Genomic DNA, 21,205 nt, shown 5'->3' on the forward strand with positions numbered 1-21,205 from the left:
AAGAAGTTCCTGAAATGAACATAATATTAGTATCATATCAAAAAATGGGTATCGATGGAGAGTTGTTCAGTCAATTGAAGCAGTACAATGGATAGCTTTTAAAAAAACATTCAAATTACAAATGCTGCACGTAGTGAGGAAAACCAAACTGCAGGAATCAAAGTTGATGGCGAATGGACAGACACTGATACAGAAATAATGCATGTAATGGAATGTGAAGGATGTTTTACCCCCGGCTGTATGTAATGACCGACATCGACTCATATAACAATTCTACGGAAACGAAGGAATTTCGATATGAAGCAACAAAAAAAATATTAACAAGTTAAAATATTTCGGTTGTGAAGTTTACGAAATATCGGGTTGTGAATTAAAAAAATGCCAGGAACTGAAGAGATGAAGAAGTGTGTTACTGATCACCCACATATATAGAAAATCTCATTGAGTCCTCGTGGCACTTTTTATGGAGTATGTGTGAATGCCATACCATAATAATATAAAGGAGACGAGTCTCAAGAAGAAGAAAGTGTTACAAAGACATTAGAAGTTTGTATCCGATCATGTGTTAAACTAAGAAATTCATCACGCAACTATCTATTTGCCTGCAGATTCAAATTTTCCCAGTATTGAATAGGTAGAAGAATTAGTTAAGGTAAGCATCCTTCTGTCCAGTGCTGCCTTAAAAATCAAATGATAGATTAATGTTTCCCCTTTTTAGTACATGTTGTGATGAATTAAACCAGTCACCTTGTAATCTCAGTGATGAAAACTGAATTCTATATGTAGAACTGTAGCAGATAAAGTAAGAAAATCATTGGAAAAAAGGTACAAAATAATAGAGATTCATGAAATTTCTGCTTATGATGATTTTCAATATGACGGAAAAACAAAAGAGCGGCTGATTATTTGCCGAATAAATCAACACCTTCTTGAAGGGAAAAAAGGAAGCTAGTGGATTACCATCGTAGTTTCAGATATATGAGCTAAAGAAGAAGTGCATACAGGAATTTTATAAAAAGGTAGGAATAAGTCTAGATGTAAAGAAAATGAAACGTATCCAGCACTTAGGAGTTTCGCTAAACTAATTTTAACACCTTTTTGGACAATTAGGTAAACCCTGAGAGCATGAGACATGTAAGGATCATTAATGACTCCAAGGAATTACATGATAAGATAGCATCATCTAATTTACACACATCAAATGTTTCCAGTAAATAATGATATGTTATACGTATATTGGCAATACAGAAAATCCCTAGTAACAGTAAACGTTGTCATTGCCCCATACATAGCAGCACAAGAAGACTAGAATTGAGGAAGTATTTAGAACAGGTACAAGAAGGAGTATTGCATTTGATACTGATTAAGTAATTTATACTCAAAAATCTTGTGAAAGCACAATTCCAACAAGTAAACTTCTGGGTGATTTAACAAATGAATTACTCGAATATGATAAAGAGGCGTATATCTTAGAATATGTCTAAGCATTACGCGTTAAGTATTTTTGACCCCAGTACGAATACAGAGTATCAAGTATGCAAAATACGAAGATTTTCTTTAACCCTTAATAGGGCGCATAAGGAAAAGTTACGTAATAGGGCGCGTGGCGTACAAAGTACCACATACACACATTTGGTCCCTGAAGACATATTTACTGTAATTTTTCAGTCCTAAGTTGTTTTTTAAACTATTTATATGTTAAAAAATTTCAAATTTGACATTTTCTTAAACAAAATTTATTTAAACTTATCATTTTAAGCAGTTACAGGTAAAAAAAAAAAAACTAAAAGTTAGGAAAACTTGACTTTATTACAAGAAATGAATATAAAATGGAACGTTTGACCGACATTGTGGGACGAAAGTACTCAATTCCTAGTCCATCGTTTGCCCATAGATCTTCCATACGTCTATGTGAGGACTGCAGCACACCGGCAAGAAATAACAAACCCATAACACCATTCATTTCTAATCGGTCAGTCTCTTTAGCGTCCCTTTCACGTCCATAGTTTGCTCTATTTGTCCGTATCCAAACATTGGTATACTCAACAATTTCGTCAATGAGCGAGTCAGGGAAAGTAGCTACCAAGTTTCGTATGAGGTTTTCGTTGCCAAAGCTTCACTTTTTGGTGTAGGAAGAAGCTCTCCTATTCTTTTCGCTCGAATAATATTTTGTCTTCGCATTCTTCCACGTAAATTAACATCGTTCATGTGAGCATTCCATTCAGTTTCATTGTCTTTTCCAATTAACACATTCCGGTTTACTGTTCCATCACTATCATCTTCTATTGCAGTTTCTTCATTAGCAGACATTTCTGACTCCTTATCGTGACCACTGTGTTCCAATTCATCTTCGGACTGATCAGATCCTTCCCCTTCGATGACATCTTCTTGAGCAGGTTCATTACTTCTACTATCATCTTCGTTATTTGCAAACAAATGTTTACGCAAAGTCTCTATACCAGGTTTAGCATTTCTTTCTTCTTCTTGGATTTCTTTCTAAACGCTATCAAGTAAAGAAAGCAAACGATTTCTTTCTTCATTTTCCATTGTAGCCAAAATATCTTTACCACAAAATTCTACAAAGTAATAGGTCTAATTACAGATTCAAATTATAATACATTACAAACGCACAACACACGGCGACATGAAACGCAAAACAAGACGATTTCACTGAAACAAGTACGTAAAATGTTTGTAAAAACAATGCCAGTGTAGGGCGCGCGGCGTACAAGTGTCCGCACAAAAACTCACACAATAGGGCGCGCGGCGTACAAAAGACAACACTTCTTCCTAAAACGCCTAACCTAGCCAGAGCTGAGCGTTCAAACTGGTTCTCTCTCTAAGGGTCAGGTAGAGGGGTATTGGGGGGTAGATAAGGTGGGGGTGAGCGGCGGGGGTGCCGCATTGTGTCTCATACAGTACTAAAAGTATTTGCTGCGGAACTTTGTACGCCGTGCGCCCTATTACGGGTTAAATTATGAGCTTTATAAAAATTTTAATTTTTATATAATGAAGACAATTATAGTAGGGAATGATGATAAGGAAGAAGAATGAGAAAAATCACGTCCCATCAAGTCAAAATTATTATTACAAAAAAATGCCACAGGAAAGATCATACTTTCGTTGCATACCCGAAAAAAAGGTTTATGAGCTGAATTACATAAAACGACGTAAGATTCCGAGTACGTATGATACTCTTCCATATGGATAAACTTTATTCAACGGAAGAAGGAAGCACAAGTAATACGAACATGTATAAATACATGATGAATAAATATAGAATTATCATACTCTTTAACATGTAGACGGCATGGAAACATCCCTTTTCATGTATTGTTGCAGGATAAATGTAATGTGAAAAAAGTCCTTTGTAATACAATTGCTGTCTAATTTATCACGTATTGTTAATGCATCGTTTCGTAATATTTATTGGTACTATGAGGAGTCAGTGGGAAAATGCATACTGAGAAATTTCGATGAAAGTATAATTTATTTACTGATTACCTCGAACAAATAACTTTTTTTTACCTGAAAGTGGACCTCATGTTGTTACTGACGATCATATGAGTGAAGGGAACCGTAATATAGTTGATTTCTTTACAAAGAGTTCTCATACATTATTTATTACAAAGAAATATATATTTCATCAGGGAAAAGGAAGCAGATCTATGAGCTTGAAATGTTCTTATCTTGTATTATATAATAATCCAACATATAAATCACAAATTATGCATATGACTTTCTTAAGGAATATTTCAACGACGCAACAAAGTTATAACATGGACAGTCATTGATTAATTTAAAACAGGATACGTGAGATGAAATCGTGTTCAACAAATTTATTTCCTGATGACATTTATCATTACTTTTATGTTCCGAAAAGAGATAGAAGAACACGATAACAAAGCTGTGTTTATAATTCCAGTTTTAAACTGTTTTTCTTCATTCTATCAATACGTCTCAAAGAGTAAAACACGACCATCTTTTTCGAACGTTGTGCAAAGCAAATCCTAAATTACGTAAGGCTATAGTAACAAATCCAAACTTTTCAGTGATTTATAGTATTTGCGAATGTAGTTTTAATGTGTTAAAAGGGAATATACTTCTGACAAAGACGCAGAAAGCAAGATTAACGCGATACGCGATAAAATGTTTAATGGAATCAGTAAATAATTCGTTTGCGAAGTGTGATGTCGAATTAAAAAAAAATATGATTTTGTGTTTACCTTGAGATCAAATAGACCCACATATTTGAGTAAGCATTTCAAATTTATTGAGTTGGTGCAGGTACAATGTAGTTTTTTCTTACAAATTGTTTAAAAACGTTTGGACAATTTTCATATCAATCGTAAATAAGCGTTTAGAATGGAAGAGTTTTCTTGATGATAAATTGATCGTTCGTTAAATACCAAATTTAATCTTTATTCGTACATGATTTTGCTCATGCAAGATACACACACATTTTCGTTGCGGTTTTATGAATTTCAGGGAAATTTTTTACACGTTCTCGTTCGATTCGAGTATCATTTTGATTCAATACAAAGAAAAGATTACCGTGTCCAGACAGATTGCAATGGAAAATGAAATTTCTACAAACTTTTTGGGTTGGAAATTCTAATAATGAAAGTAAAAACTGGTACTTACGTCTCACAAGTTTTTTGTAATATTTGAATCCGAATTTGTAAAACAAATGTGATGTGCGAGCTAAGTTTCGACGTCAAGTTTGCTCCAGCATCGGAAAGTCAAATTTTACCAAATCAGTGAGGGTACAAATTATAATTTTGGTGTTAAAATTTGTACATATTTAGTACACATTTTGGTACCAATTTCATTTGAATTGCAAATTAAAACATGTTATGTGGGCCAGTTTCACTCGCCCCCAAAATTTAGAGTTCCTCGAAATTAGTGGGGGTACAAATTTTAATTGTGGCTTCATAAATTGGTGCATATTGATTTCAAAGTTTTCGTGGGGTTTTTGATTCGATTTGGAAAAAACAATAAGTTGGCCGGCCAAGTTTACCTGCAAACAAGTATTCATATTTCTTGAAATTGTTGGGTATACAAATTCTAGTTTGGGTGATGTAAGTTGTTACAAATTGGGTACACAATTTTGGTACAATTTTTATTCGAATTGGGAAGAAAAATATTTTGCGATCGCCAGCTTGACCTAACAAAACTTCAAATTTCTCGAACTTGCTAGGGGTAGAAATTTTAATTTTGGTGGCAAAAGTTAGTACATATCAGGCACAAATTCTTATTTTTCTAGTTCAAATTTGTATATACTAGGTACAAATTGTTGTACGGTTTTGATTCGAATTATACAGTGTTTGCGGCTCGTTTTGACCCGCTATGAAAAGTTCAATTTCTTCGAAATTGTTGCGGATATAAATTCTAATTTTGTAGCAAATGTTTGTACATATTAGAGACAACTGATAAGGGTACAATTTTAATTTTGGCAGTACAAAGTGTTAGATATATAATAGAAATGTTAGGTACTTTTTTGATTCGAATTTTAATGAAAAATACGTTGTTCGGGCCAGTCTGACCCAGCAGCCTAAATCCAAATTTCTCCAAATTGATGGTTGTAAAGATTATAATTTTCATACTACAAATTAGTTAATATTAGCCGCAATTTTTGATACCGTTTTGATTACTATTCGAAAGAAAAATAAGTTATACTTGACAGATTGACCCGTAATCAAGAATTTAAACTTCAAAATATTGGTAGGGATGCTAATTCTTTTTTGGGGTGGTACAAAGTTGTACATATCGAGTAAAATTTTTTGGTCTCGTTTTTATTCGTAATGTAAAGAAATTGCGTTGGCCGGGCCATGTTGTCCTCAACCAGGTACACGCAGCCCCGAATTTTGTTTTCTTAATGTTTCTCAATGTACTGTAGTTACATTAAAACTCGTTGTGGTGCTATGGGGTAATAGTCAAACACTTTCATATAAGATACAATAGCCAAATGTATCTGGTGTATTATGTCGTGATGTGAGAGCCTGCTTGACCTGGGCACCCATTTTGTTTCCTTATTTTTCATAATTCAGGACGGTACAAACGAATCAACCTATGCTAAAATCAACTTCGGACGAACATCTTTAAAATGAGCCGATTAATTCGTTTCTACAACGTCGTGGAGGCAGGTTCACACAAACCCCAACTTTATTTTCTTAATTTATCATAATATATTATAGTTAAATTGCTACTCATATCCTACAACTCGGTACTGTCCAGGCACTTCGATACAACATACAAAAGCCAAGTGTACCTAGTGTATTATGTCGTGAGTTGAGGGCCTTGTGATAACGTCCCCGTTTTGTTTCGTTATTTCTCATTATCCAGGGAGGTACAAAAGAAACAAACTACGGTACAATCAGGTATAAGACAAACTTTTTCAAATGAGTCCATTAAGTCGTTCGTATATACAAAGTGGTTGGGTGGCTAGGGTCGTGTGGCTAGGCGGGCACACAAACCTCAATTTTATTTTCTTAATTTATCATAGTATATTATTGGTTGAACTGAAACTCATTATATTACAACCCGGTACTGTCCAAGTACTTTCATATGGCATACAAAAGTTATGTGTACCCGGTGTATTATGTCCTGATTTGATGACCTATTTGACCTGGCTCACATTTTCTTTCGTTATTTTTTCATAATCCAAGACGGTACAAACCCAACAACTTACAGTGCGATCACTGAAGAAACAAAGGTTTTGAAATGGATCAATTAAATCAATCCTATTACATTGTGGGAGGGAGCTGAACCCCACTTTGTTTTCTCAATTTCTCATACTGCAGTACACAACTAACAAAAATGTTTGCTGTACAAACCGTTACAAACGAAGTTCTTTTTATTGATATGCGGAAATTGTTTGTACGGTCAGGCGCCCGAGAGGTGGGTGCGCCAGGCTCACAAGGAATAAACGAAACTGCCAGGTGAAAAGGATTGTAAGTAAGGAATATAAATTTTAGAGCTGTGTGGACTCACGGTAATCCGTCTGCAGTATTAGGTCTACAATCCTCAAGGCGAATATTTGCCATTAGAGATTATCGTGTGGTTTGTGAATTGTGGTTTTCTAAGAATCGTGATTGTGTTGCAACAATTATCATCCTGTTTAGTCAAAAGCTTATATAAGACGTAAACTTACAGACTAATGTACGACCCAAGAAATGATTGATCATCAGTATTCGAAAAGTGATCACCACGCTAAAGGCGAGTATGCTATTCAAATAATTGCGAGGGATATCAGCCAAATTAAAGAAATATTACCTAGACAGTTCTTGTTTATATTAGATTTGTGAATAAAAACTGCTACGATATCATTTTATTGTGGTTTAATGTCTCGTGTTGTTGTGCAAGATTTTATACCACATGCTACATGTGAAACATAAATAAGATGTGAAGTTCTTAACACATAATTCTAGATTATCATCAATTTTTTTTAAAAATTTTCATGTCCAATTAAACTGCAAATTTAAAATCTGTATATTAGTTGTCCACAAATAAAAAACCTCCATAGAATTATATTATTATCCACCTTCCAAGGTATGTAAGGGGCAGCGGATCAAAATTAACTTCATTTGGCAGCTGATAGTTTAGGAGTGTAAATGAACAAAAATGTTAGAACCATAATAACCAGAAGTAACATACTTTGCCGTGAAGTGAACTCTCCGCAAAATTGTGCTACGCCTTATAATTTTATTTCCAAAGAATGCGGTCACTGATTAGAGCTATGAAGAAAATTATTCTGTTAATGTGATAGGCACATTATAGAAACAGATACAGAGGATGATTCTTTCTGTTTTGTTCCGGAAGATTGGATCTCCAATATGTTTCTTTTTCCTTGTAGTACGTTACCTATCACAGCAAACGAAAACGAAACTCTCGCAAGATTTGATGAAGACCAACATTTATCTCTTATAAATTTGCCAATTAATTCAACATTCAACTTCAAATAATGTTAACAATTTGAGGACATATGGATAGAAAAAAGACTGCAAGACTTTGGTGCAAAATGATGTTGAAATACATTCTAATTCCTATTCTGGGATCTCTGCTAAAAAATTACGAACCAGTTAGTTTTTGAATCTGCTAATAACGAGAGGTGAAGAGTGCATAATTTACGGCCATAATTATTGAACAAAGGGTTATGTTAGTTGCAAAAAGATGCTTGAAAGTCTGTTGCAAAGCACTCACTGACGTTCAAGAAGCCACGCGGCGCATTTGGCAGGAATGGAACAGCAAGCGAGACATCATACAATTGTAATGACTTGAGGGAAGTTGAACAAATTTGAGTTCGAAGTGTTAATGTATTCACCTTTTAGCCTGAACCTGGTAACGTCCGAGTATTATTTATTTCCGTGTCTTTAGATCTTCCTGAGTAATATTAGTTAGTTTCAGAAGAAACCTTTGTTTCACAATTGTTTTAGGGTAATAATAGAGACGGTATTATTGGGATATCAGAAAATATAGTAGTGGTAATTCGAACAAGGTATATAGGTGTTGTCATAATGTTAACTACAAATAAAAATGAATATACTCTCAATATTGACAACTGTGTGTTTAAACGTTAATATGTAACACGTACTATTTAAATAAAGAATATAATGAAGTCAGTAATAAGCTTCAACCGCTTTGGCCTTAAAGATTCCCTAGATACTCTTTTGAATCATGTTGTGTAAATCACTGGGGAACTTCGGAATGGCGACACAATGAATGGAGACAGAATAAACCTCATCACAACCGGCGAACATGCAAGGGGACTTTGATTTCTTGGTAAATACTCAGTGGAATACACTGCATTGCCTCTAAAGGTAAACACCAAGAATTCAAATAACTGTACACGAACACTAAATGTGATACGATTACCTTATGTCCTTGTGGATAGATCTCTTCAAAAATAAACAAAAATATATTTTCAGTGTTGTGTAAATAATTCAGGTTAGAAAGATGTATATCACACACTCTAAACAATACAACCAAAATAGTACAAAAGTAACATTAGTACAAAAGTAAAGCAATCATATTTTCCTCAGTATTTGTGTCAAAATTGAGTTCATTAGATGACTAAATATATTTATTTTTGCTCTACTGTATTTTATGCCCATAGCGAAAAAAAATAGTTTTATGCAGGAGCTTTACCTTCAAACACGCATAATAGATATCCATAGAATATTATCAAGACTCGTCTCGGAAGAGCTGTGGTAAATGTATATTAGATATTTTTTTTGTACATGTTACTGCTTGTAGAAACTGAATCTGAAAAACGAATTTTGGGAACACTTCAAAAACTGACACAATTTATACGACAGAATTTGATGTTAAAATAGCTACCGTTTTATCGGAATTCATAAGTGTACATTCACTTGTGTTTTCATTTTAGGACAGTAAGAGATATCGAGAAGGAGCCTTATACGAAACTATACAAGTAGTTGCTTATTGATGATAGTGCATGTTGCCAAACATCAGTTTCCCTCCTCGAAGTGAAACGACGTAAATAATTGTTGTCGAACAAGGTGTGTATGCTGACTGTAGGCACAAGGCTTCCAAAATTTGAAATCAGTGAACATACATGGTCCAATAATACTAAATCGTTGTATAAAGCAATTGATATAAGATAACTCTGAGCACAGCGTTTGGCTTATGAAGAACGTAATATGCTCGCAATAAGGACGGAATATCCACCCGGTGTTTAGGGAATTCTCAACTTCGTCTGTAGTATTAGGTCGGCGGCAAAGCACAAATAACAATTAGACTCTTAGAAAGCGACTTTTCGACAACGTGTACTGAGGACTGTACCGCCTGAAGATATGTCTATTGATCAATTTTCACCGACATAACCAAAAGCTCCTGATATGTCAGTAGATGCATAATTTTCGTTGCTGCATCCCAGATTTTAAACAACTCTGTTTGTGGGCCAGATCTGTATTAATGTCAACGATGTTGTGGATACCTACCAGTTAGAACAAATGATAGTATAGCTCAGCTAACACCAAGCTATACATTCAGTCGGGCACTACTTTGCAAAATAATGATATAATAGAATGATATAAATGTTACTAATCTTCAGAAATATTGTTTGTGCTGTTAAGATTTTTCTAAAATTTCGGTTTATTGCACACACTCTATAGTGACACACATAGTAAATATAACCCTAGTGTAAATTATCAATACTGCGTGTATATTAATGCGATGCTCACACAGGCATGTGATGTCAAAGCTATGTAATTTTATTAGTTGATGTTTATATGTTTTCCCTTCATTTCAAACACCTAGATAAGCCTGAAAACCAAATAAGAGAAAATGTAGATACAAGTGGTAAGTATGATACTTAAACTATTTATCCATTCTAGGATAAATATCAATAATGAAAGAACTCATTATATTAATTAATATTGGTATGATTATTTGGGTAACCTCTTAATAATCACGCATCAGATAATTAAATAAAGAATCTGAAGAAAGGAAATCACCTTTAATAAATCACAGTGTTACAGTTTCTACAACGTATAATTATATTCATCAAATGCACATTCTACAATCCGGAAATAAAGCAACAATGTTCAAATATTTTTAAAATAGATGAAATAAACTGAAAATATAAAACCAAGGTTAATGGAATCAAATATGTTTTGTAAATATTTGTCTATTCAAAGAACTATTACAATTTCCTTTCCTTTTCATCTTTCGTACATTTCTTTCTCACATGAGAAGATATTTTATATCACACTCAATAAAGGTTAAAATTAAAATTGAAATTGAAGTAGTCTTTAAAGAAGTTTTGTGATATAAACGTGAAATTAATATTAATATTCGTTTCTCTGTTCCATGTGTGATTCTCCACACGTCAAAATGTGACAATATATATACTTCCTCCATACCTTCACAATTTCCTTTTATTACATAAAATTCGTTATTATCTACGATAATATACTAACATAAAAAGTAATTGCTTATCCACTATGCAGGTTCACTGAATGCTTCAGAAATAGCCTTTACATCCAATTAGAAGTATATACTACTTTAAGTATTCAGCATATACTAAGTATTAAGTATATATAATACTAAATTCAAAAGAACACCTAAATAATTAATTTTATACTGTTGAGAGAGCCGAGTATGCGTTTATTCACAACCTATCATATTGAATGCTTTACTCTAAAGGCAGACTCTGTATTCTTAGATCTGCATGGCGTAGAATCCTACTTCAGCTTGCTCTTTATTGGACTCACCGTAAGGAATTTTAAACTAGGTAGTTCAAAGGAAAGAGATAAGCTAAGAGTAAAGGAAGGTTCCTGCATTCAAGAATGAAACACCCTCACTAAATGACGCGGTTACAGATTAGAAATAACCAAAATAGGTCTGACATTCTCTTAGTTGAGAATTCAGCCTGAAATAAAACTTACTCAGTAGTTCTAAAACAACAGGCTGAGAAATAAACAAAAAAAAATAAAAAATGATTCGTTGCCACAGCAGCAGCAAACGTACAAACTCTATGGTAAATTAAACTTCGTAATTTGTCCAAAATGAACGCGACTAAAAATTTCTACTACTCCCTACTAAATTCTTTCAATCCATTCAGAAAACTGAATTCCCTACCCTGCGAGCGAGCTCCTAGTCTTGCACTTAAAAATAAGACGTTTGATCGTACGCTCAAAATGGGCGTAATTTGAAACATAAGGAACTAGCTCAAACATAAAGTTTTAGAACAATCCAAGAGACAGTACTATAGACTAAAATTCATGTATTAGTAACATAGAACCCGGCCCATGGGCCGTGAAAAAGACATAAAAGGAAATGCCTGATTCGCAGCATGGAGCATAAAAGAATTGACAGTTCCCCTTTCAGAAGAAGATCCCTTGGAATCTTCTTCTGAGGAATCCCGAGGAATCCCACGCACACGAAGTTTGTCCACCACAATGTCTACTTGGCGCGAGCTGGGGTGGAACCAGGGACCTCAAGCAGCAGAGGTGAGTGCTTTTCCTTTGAGCCACAGCTGCCCCTTTTCTGTAGGCGGGGCGACAGAGTAAATGGATGTTATGGTACAGTCACATAGCAGGTATTTTGTGGATATTTGAGAATATCCATGATTCCGTAGCGGTCAACGCAATGCAAAATTAGTATCTTACTTTGCGGTTGCTGGTATTCTTGTTCCAATTACTTATTGCATTATTTGAATTACACTATATTCCGCAAAAATCAGAACCTTTAAAAAATGAAGCAATAGAAACAATCTGATTATTGTACGTTTCTTTATAAACTTAAAATCAGTGCAACAGTAGGTTTGAGGTCAAATAGGAATATGAATACAAACAATTCGTGATGCAAACTGATTAAATGAAAAAATGCACTTTTTTTGGAACACGAGAAAAATATTGCATTGGATAACTCGGCACTTTCTGGTATAGTTAGTGTTAAGGCAACTTTAAAATTGCGAATTATGTTCTGATAATTACAATAGCAATTATAATGCCTTTCTGTATTTCTTTTTTTCCTTGCGTAGCTGTACGCAGAATTTTGTAGTACGGAATGAAAATTAATGTCAGTAAGTGAGGCAGCTTTTCACGGAAGTGACATTGGTAAAAATTAATATTTATGGATGTAGTACACAAGTAAGATAATCCCGCAGGGATACGATGGCATTTCATATATGTTGGAAAATACTAATAGTCTGAAAACGGAAGTTCAATCTATATACAGCAATCACTATGTGTTCCTTATTGTACACATTTTGTAAATAATAATAATAATAATAATAATAATAATAATAATAATGATAATAATAATAATAATAATAATAATAATAATATAATAATAATAATAATAATAATAATAATAATAATAATAATAATAATAATAATAATAATAATAATAATAATAATATTCAAGGTCAGTGGTAGCCTGTGACGTGAAACAGTAAACCCTGCTGCTCAATCCGTGTTTTATAAATTTATCTATGTAGATTTCCTTTTTCACTTCGGTTGTTAAATTTAAATTTTAAGCTTATTGTTTATTTAACAGAAAATATATTGAATATTATAACGATATTTTTATTAGTTAATAAAATTTCAATTATTTTGACCCATAATAATCTTTATCATATAAGGAAGCATCTGAAATGTGGGTTCGCCTAATATTCAACAGTATCACTAATAGACGTATTACTGCTTTCTTTCATATGTGATTCCCATCGTTGATGGAAGGTTTATCTTATTGAAGATTTAAAATCAAGAAATGTCGTGTAAATTAAAGTCGCAGAATTACACAAATATGGCTAAGATGATTTTCTAAGATGATTTTCTTGGAGGAAATTATGATCAAAATAAATAAATATACACCAGAAACAATTATTTATTTTGTGTAGAGAAGAGGTAATTTGGTTACTCGTGATTTTAATCACCAGTATATATTTTAAGTACAAGATTGGTGCAGGACTATGGGATTAATATTAAGTAGAAAAAAATTCAAAAAATTCTCCCGCTAAAGGTAAACACTAGTTGTAATAAAATATGAAGTAATATTATGGTTTACTATCGAATAGCTATTATTGTTATCGAACAACTATAATATATTGGATAATTATTTATGGATCTGAAAGAATTCGTCTTAGTCATTTTAGAGGGAAAAGTTCGCAAAGAAACTCTATTTCCTCTTCACGACGATTTTGTAAATAGAATATCACATATTTTTGGGTTAATAAGGAATTTTAAACTGTACTGACACATTCTTCATAAATTGATCGAAAATAAATCACCTGCTACACTGAATTATTCGTTGCTTTATATATACAATTACTTACAATTTGCTATTTAGAATTTTTGGAACGGGCGCTGCCTTCTGAAAAGTAGTAGTAGTATAGCTTTGCACTGATAGGTAGCAAGACAAGCATATCTTATGAGTTAGGGTGCACAGTTTCATGCAGCTGGGTTGATATGTTGAGTTACCACAGTGCTTTCCACGATACTCTGTGTGTCGTGTGTGGCGATTTTACGATTGTTCCAAGAATATAATAGCACGTGAGTATCAAATTCTGTGCGCTCTACGGCCGTCCGTGGACCGAGCATGCTCCTCAAACACATACGTACGGCTAATTCTGTGTTCTCCAAACACTTGTTGAATCATTGCAAAGGTATCTGGAAAATGTTTCCCAAAATTTGCACAGAATTTGTTACTCACACGCTGTCACATTCTGGGATCCATCGGAAAATCGCGACACACTACATACAGAGTATCATCAAAAGCACTGTGGAAACTCAACAGACCAACCCAGCTGCATGAAACTGTGCATTCTCACTCATCGGATATGCTAGTCTTGCCACCTATCGGTACAAAGTTCTACTGCTACTACTTTCCAGAAGGCAGCACCAGTTCCGAAAATTCTGGATAGCACGTCATGAACCAAAATTTAGGGTGTTTCAAAACAACACCAAGAACAATTGAGTGCTAGTTCCTGACACCCAGATAAGATAAAAATTATAGACCAATTCTAATGTACAAATGCTTTCTTTCGGAGTTATAGCGTACCCAAAACATGCAAAAATAAATTTGAAAATTCCAAAGCTCCAAAATTATGGGCGTGCCGTAGTCGGGTCAAGATTTTACTGAAGAACTAATATATGCCGTATTCAAAAATCCATATTTCAGTATTCTAAGGTCTCATGCATAAATTTTTAAAGAGAAAGCTCTGCAATGGGCATAGAATTTGAACAACTCACGAACTTCCTGTAGAAAATTTGTTGCGGAAGCACCGCACAATTCTCAAACATGGATATTTAGATAGGACTCATACTTGTTTCTAAGTAGAGTTTGACCCAACTACATTCGTTTCCATAGGTTTGTAACTATGGAGCCTTAAAATCCATTTTCTGTGTTTTCGACAGTCTATGACTCCAAAAGGAAGGCTTTGTGCACCCAGGGTGGTGTATACTTTTCGTCTTATCTTGTGTCTTGAAACCCTTCCCAAATGCTATCGGTATTGTTTGAAACACCCTATATAAAGTTTACAATGAAAAATTAATATTTGAAATACACATAGTAATTATTGAACTGCTTCTGATGTCATTTTTTTGTTCTTCCGTAGTAACTTTTTTTAGAGTATGAACAAACCTGAAAGTATCTTAATGAAGAATATTATACTAAGATAAATATTAAAATGTTAGATACATTGAACGGTATAGTGTCTTGACGTATGGACATATTTATGTCGTGTTAAACGAAGGGATAGACATCGTTCAAAAATTTCTTTCTCAGCATATATAGACCACAAATTGTGAAAATTCATTATTATAACGAATTCGGTTCTTTTCACGGTCACCATACTTCATCCCCAGTCGTCGCTCTAAAATAAAAATAAAATGAAATAGTATTTTCTGGGAAACGAAAATAATATGCGAGCATTCCGAAATTTGAACGTTTCTGCAATTCATTAAACTGATACTTTTCACAATAGTATGTCGTTGTTACGTAACTGTTAAAAGACTTATTACTTTTTCTAACCACATTAGATAACAATTAGTTTGATAAGACGAAATCCAATTTTTATGTATTATATTATTCCAAGTACATTCGGCAACAGCTAGTATTTTAAGATATTCGTTCAGAAACCACTGATCAGCTTTTACACAATTTCAACCTTATTTCAATTTTCAAAGATAAGATACTGTTATGATTATTTAACATTTTTAACTTGGTATTTGCGTGATCATAAACAGTAGTGGTTCTCAATCTAATTCCTATCACAACTCTCATCTTATCATATTCTCTTGCTAGTAATCCCCTTATAATTTGTGGTTTGTAATAAGTTTGTGTGGGTTTTCATTTTATTTCATTTCAATAGTAGAATCCATTTCTTGTATGTAGTGGAAAAAGCAATTTCCCTAAAGGCAAATTGATTAAAACCAAATTTGATCATTTCACTCATATTACAAATATTGAGTCCGATTTTTTGTACTGTTTCAAAATGGAGTCCGTTTGAAAATTTTGAAAATTTTAAAACTTCACAACTTCCTTAATTTTTGGTTATATTATAAAAGATTAAGGGATTTCTAATTTTGTTTAAAAAACTAGGACAGTAGTTAGAAGCGTTATTGGCTATTTTAAATGTCTTAGGAAGATTGAACTGGACATTACTTCACTAGCTAAATCATGCCATGCTCTGGTATCTCATTATCTTACAATTTTGAGAGTATTTCAATATGCAGGTTTGGTTGCATTTTTTGGGTATTTCAATACGTATGCAGTTCCCATTACTTTAATATCGTACATCTTTCATTTTAATTGAATTTCAAACATGTAAGTGCTCAAATGCTCAGTAGACGCATTTTGTGTTGTTCTTAAGAGCATGTATAAAAATAAAAATATGCCTTTTAGAGGAAATTTCAAAATAAATAATATTTAAAAGTATATTCGGGTATTAAATTTCAATCATATTTATATCTTCTTCTTATATTCGTGACCCCTTGAAACCCTCTCCGAATCCCTTTAGAGGTCGCGACCCCAGGTTGAGAAACCCTGATCTACAAAAATATACGATCAAACAGAGCTAGATGATGTTCTCGAAGTACAGATGGTAGTTTCCCAGTGCCATAGATTACAAAGTTGTGAGAACGACATAAAGCTTTAAATTTTTTTTGTCATATGCGGGAGATAACGTGGTTACTAACACACTCCGGCAGTCTATAGTCTTCAATAATTTCAAATGAACTCAGCTTTAAAAAATTCTTAAACATGTTATTGGCTCTAAAAGAGAAAAATTAAAACACAGCTTATCCATATTGCAAACTAACGTTGTTGTTAAGAAAATTTGCTCCGAAATTCTTTCTAGAGTGAACGTAGTTATTTAGTCTTGTAAGAAACACGTTTCAATATCTGATATAGAAAAGAGAGATGAAACAATTCATACTTTATCTCAACACAAATATTTTGTGCAACTGCTCTCATATGCATGATATTGAAGGTAGTTCTTGCGTCATAATAAAAAAGATTTTTTGAACGCACTGTTAATATGCGCCGACCTGGTTATATCACGAAACCTCTATTCTATTAATTACGAAATTAATAGGAAACTATTGACATTGTATTCTAACAATGAAGGATATGAATTACGAAATAATTATTCCGTGTATCTAGACAGAAAAGGGTGTTCTTCAGTACGTAAATAAGTGTAGGCTATAATCGATACATTCTAAGTAGTCGGTTTCAAAATAGTAATTATTTATTTATAGGTCTCACTATGTTCGATTGCTTAATAGTTGATTCAAGGTCTATATATCCATAGCAACCAACTATTCATTTTGCAACGAAATTTTGAAACGTTATACACGCTATATTGAATTTAGTTGCAGTAAGTGTGAATATCAGGAGTAGCTTCTCATCACCAGTGCTGAGGTACGTTAGATATAAGGGAATAACTTGCTATATTTTCAAAAAGAAGTATGTATTTAATAATTAGAAAAATAACTAATAAGGTCTCGGAGTTTGACCATATAAAAGTAAAAGTAATATAATAACAAAGGAATATTTTCAAAATCAGAAAGTCTCTCTATAATCAACAATAACTCTCTCAAACGTTCGGACAAACCATTGATTGTAGAGTTCGATTTTTCTATGTCAGTTGTACGTGATTTAAAAAATCCGTTTACTGTGTCGGTCGGTCCGCTGAGGATTTGAACTCGTGCCTTTGCTGTTGTCTAAGGATTGGCAATTAAGCAGTTCGATATGTAGATAATATTAAGTTATATAACCAAAACATATGTCGTAATGGTATTTTCAATAATAAACGATTCCAAAATTCTTGAACGCTAGCTATAACTTCCTAAAAAAGAAAATATATGTAGTTAGTTGTTTTTGCTGGTATATCTGCCAGTATTTCGACCACAATACTATGCCATTTAATACGATAAGCTCTTATTTGTATGGATTCTGATCAGGGAAGACATGGTGCAAAGCCTTGAAATGTGACCAAACGGCGTTACGTCATATCTGACACATCACCTCTCTTGGTCTATCTGTCCTTTAACAAGATAAGGATGCAAGAATTTGTATTTCAAATTCACTGAATCGTTGCTACGGGTTCATTATAAGACTATAGACTATATTAATATCTCGTGTCACTTTTCCCTGCCTAGATTAATGTTCCTCTCTAAAATTTGTACCGAGCAATAATATGATGTTTTCACAGAAAATAATTTAGTTTCGTACAAGAATCCTGAACTGGAAGACAAAGTTTTTTATTAAAACAAATTGATTTTTCAAATAAGCTACTTACATTGTTATTGTTTCTTATAGTTTCGCATATTTAATGAAAACAGATATTCAATCAAGTAATTCAAAATCTGACTGTATTGCAACATTTATATTTATTTCAATGATATCGTTCCATTATTTATAATAATTATTTGAATAAAGTCAAGGCGTTATGTTATGTTATGTGAGAATAAGGTCCAGTCGGTCATAATTGTTATAAGTTATTATGTTTTGAAGTTCAAAATAGAAAACGAATTTTAATACAACATTAATTAACCTAATATAAAGGTTTTAGATTTCTGGGCTGCCGGCATCTATGGCCATTTATACCGTCACGCATGCGGGATGAATTTATTCGGTGAGCACAAAGTCCGGGGAAAAGGAAGGAATGTAGGACTGGGAAAGGTAGGTAGCGCTTGGAAACTATAAGTGAAATACCAACCCGGCATTTGCCTGGTGTGAATGAGGAAAACCTTGGAAAATCTCATTCAGGATGGCTGGCCAGAAAAAAATAATATTTTATTCGACCGAGTGCCCCAGAAAGAATCGAACCCGGGACCGTTGGAAAGAATGCGAGAGCGGTAGCGACTAGGGTATGCGGGAACAGTAAACATCTATATGATCATAAATTCAGCAAGTAATTATTAAGTCTTATTTAGATTGTGGCCTTTTTAACTTAACTTTTCATTTTCTATGCCCAAGAATATTAGATATACAGTAATCCCATAAACTAGTCCTAACGTGGCGCAAGGCAAGCCGGAGAACAAAAAAGCCATATAGGCCAGAGTTCTATTAACTTATTTCTTGGCCCCACAAATACGACGATACAAAGATTTTATAACCAAAGTCACTGTTATAAAAAAGTATATGTATTCTCACTTCTTGTTTGGCTCTGCGCTTATAGATTATACATGTTTATGTACTGCACGTTTCAAGAATTTATTAGATAAATAAGTTAATGAATACATGCAGTATATGTAGACTGATCACATTTTAACATAAATTCATTACAGCCTAAAATCAAAGAGTTAACGTAACGTACTGTACAAATAAAATCAATATCAGCCTCAAGCGTACTGTATTGAGGTCCGTTACACACTGTCGAAAGAATGAACAAAGAGCTGAACGCTGATCTTTCTCTGTCGCACCTTGTATTTTGTACAGACACGTAGAAAGATCATAGCAGATGCCCGCTTCCAATACCTTTGCAAAGTTGTCAATGCAACACATTGTCTTCCTCATTTAATTACCACAAAAACTAGGTCGGATATAACGGAGATCGGATAGTCGCAAATTGGATACTTGGGATTCTTATTTCTGAAAAAAATGTCGGGGATACTTACTGTAGATTTGTCCAGTAAATTTTGCCTTAACATGAGATGTAATACATTTTTTCCTAACTTGAAAGACAGTTTTAATTCACAGTTCAGCATAATTTTTCGAATGTAATGTTTATTATTTCCAGGTATATTCTCTTCCTTCTTGTTGATAAATTCGCACCACAAATTCGAATGTTTGGATTTCTCATTTAATTGAGATTTACTCTTCTTTGTATCTCATCAATGTATGGTTCCTCTTTCTCCTTTTGCTTCTCCAGCACGTCGTAACAGACAATTATACCGGCTTTGTGGATAGACCACAGCACCGCGTATACAGATTGATCATAAAGCTTTTCCTTATACGAATACTATAATTAAGAGTTTTAATGTTTCTATTGCACCTCGGTTGTTAAATGTGCGAGAAATTGTAATGCGAATTTTTCAGTTTCTCGTTTACAGATCGTATTCTGTTCCTTTAGATAATTATGGCACTTCCCTACCGTATTTTTACAAATACATTCAAATACCAACTGTTGCATATCTCACTATTTCTTTAACAATCACTTGAAGATAATGTTCTTCTTTCTCAGTTCAATCGTTGTACATTTGTGCTTTATAATGTTCCTTCTGTATATTTTTCGTTTTATCCGGTTAAGTCCCCGTGGTTCGTTTTAGTTTTCAACACACTTTTTTCGTTCTTTACGCCAGTTATCACATCAGATAATTTCATCATAGCAGCTACAAATTTCGCGTGGCACTAAAATAATAAATTTATCATCTAACCCAATAACATCTACTTATGAAATGAAGCACTCATCTCACTTGCGCACACCAATTAGTAGTAACAGTAACACAGGAGGTCTTTAGGTTTTTTCTGACATCGCAATAATTAAATGTAAAACTACTCAGGAGCTGATCTTTTGGCCACCCTTCACACAAAATATCTCAATAAAGCATCACATCTGTTCGTAGTATCCTCAATACTACTTGGTATTACTTAACAAGTATTTGGGTTTCTGGTCCATAATTATTTTAAATTTTAGGTCGCGGACCTGCAAAATCATCAGTTGACATACAAAACAGAACATCTTCCAGCAATAGCAGCAACAAGGTTCTGGGTAATAGGGTAGGAAGTTGACTGCACTTTCTACGGCTTCTGTTATTTCTCCAACGATTTTCTCAAACATGTTAATTTGTCATGCCTATCCTGTATCAATCGTAGTAGATATAGCATACAGGGTACTAAGCAGGTGTACAGAAAACGAAGCGGAAAATTAAATTAACCTAACATTTTTTTTCAGTCCGCGAGACGACTCCTCAGTATAGAAAATATGAACCAGTGTTCAAGACATGACATTCAGAGCCCGAGAAACGTGCGAAAAGAATACAGAGGAATATGGGGAATAGGGGGAATAGGAATAGGATTCGAGGGAATAGAATACAGTTTCACCAAGCACAACTTCAAACATTACATTAATTAAACTAATTTATCACATTACACAGCACAATTTTTCCTGATGTGTGTTAATAGTAGTATGTCTGTAGAAGTATTACATTAAACAGAAATAGGTAATTTGAATTTCTAATTGGATTTCCGTAATAATTGGTTGATTTGATCTAGGTTAGCGTCCCACTGA

This window comes from Thermobia domestica, chromosome 7 (assembly GCF_964235325.1).
Source record: "Thermobia domestica chromosome 7, izTheDome1.hap1.1, whole genome shotgun sequence".
NCBI lineage: Eukaryota > Metazoa > Arthropoda > Insecta > Zygentoma > Lepismatidae > Thermobia > Thermobia domestica.